The 1,459-nt window shown below is 34.4% G+C and overlaps 1 non-coding gene across 1 annotated transcript; it reads right to left on the minus strand.

Moving 5' to 3' along the window:
• Positions 1–1,108: 1,108 nt before the first annotated feature.
• LOC114238654 (U6 spliceosomal RNA) lies at positions 1,109–1,215 on the minus strand. Its single transcript, XR_003623968.1, has one exon. It is a non-coding gene; the product is annotated as a U6 spliceosomal RNA (small nuclear RNA).
• Between the last annotated feature and the right edge of the window lie 244 nt (positions 1,216–1,459).

The following is a 1,459-nucleotide window of genomic DNA, read 5'->3' on the forward strand; positions in this document are numbered from 1 at the left end:
GGAGAAAGCCCTCGCACAGAAACGAAGACCCAACACAGCCAAAAAATAAATAAATTAATAAATTAATTATTAAAAAAAAACTGACAAGGGATAATATCTAGAATATTTAAGAAACGCTTATTAAAAAAAGAGGAAACAGATCAATGGGTAAAGCAGAATCTATAGACTCCAACAGCTAATCTGGAAAACAGTCTGGAGATACTTAGTTTAATTTCATATGCATAGGTCCCTGGACCCATCCAGTCCACTCCAGGGGAACTTGTGGTTTCTAAGGAGGCATGTGTAAGAATGCTTGATTACACATCATTTGTAGAGCAGGACATTGTAGACAACATAGGTATCTAACTCTAGGGGAGCAGATGGGTGAAATGTTGTGGATATTCACAGAGGTAACAAATTAAAGATAGAGTTATGTGGAGAAGTCTTTCAAACATAGTGTTGAGAGGAAAAAGTAAGATAACAAAAGACCTGTAACATGATTTACCTGGCAAATTTAAAACATAAACACACAACAAAACAGTACCTCTTTTCAAATATACCCGCATGTTCAGGAAAGGTGCTAAACATATTAGAGTAATTTCCTACAGGTGGAGGAGTGGATTGGGAGTGGAGATTGAGGATAAGAAGAAAAATAAAGCAATGAAGCCTTGCATGGACAGTCGATGACTGAGTCATGAACTTGGAGTACAACCAACTCAGTTCTCTGCATTCTAGATTATATGTTTACTTTCTAAGTCCTATGAAGATTCTAGCTTGCATGCTAGCTCCTAGTTAAGCATACCCACTATTTTAAATATTGGTTGTTAATAAATAAATTTTACATAGAGACTTTGCAGTAATTATTTAATTTGTAGAAGCCACTGTATACCAATATAAGTCCTCACTGTAAACAAATGAGTACCTTCTTCCAAAATCACACTTTTAAATTATTGATGAGGATATGTTGTCTTTTCCATTGTCTCAAAGGCTTTAGTTTCTTAAAAACCACAGACAACTTCATCTGTAATTTTACTCAATGTAAGTTCCATTTTGCTCTACTTCCTTACTCCTTTTTTTTTTTTTAACATCTTTATTGGAGTATAATTGCTTTACAATGGTGTGTTAGTTTAAAAATATGGAACGCGTCACGAATTTGCATGTCATCCTTGTACAGGGGCCATGCTAATCTTCTCTGTATCGTTCCAATTTTAGTATATGTGCTGCCGAAATGAGCACTTACTCCTTTTTAAAATCAACAACAATGTTAAAATTTTAAAACTCCTCTGTAATAGTGATCAGGTTTTCACTGTTTTTCCATTTCTCATGAGATTGAAGTTCATGAAGAAATTTGGAAAAATTATACCTTGATCTGAAGACATTTTATAACTGAAGATTTGGCTGGTGAATTTAAGCCATGGTTCAAAGCTGACCACACTATATTCACTTGGTAGAAAGTTCTGAAATTCATTCTGAGATATGG

The sequence above is a fragment of the Balaenoptera acutorostrata genome, chromosome 2 (genome assembly GCF_949987535.1).
Source record: "Balaenoptera acutorostrata chromosome 2, mBalAcu1.1, whole genome shotgun sequence".
NCBI classification, from domain to species: domain Eukaryota; kingdom Metazoa; phylum Chordata; class Mammalia; order Artiodactyla; family Balaenopteridae; genus Balaenoptera; species Balaenoptera acutorostrata.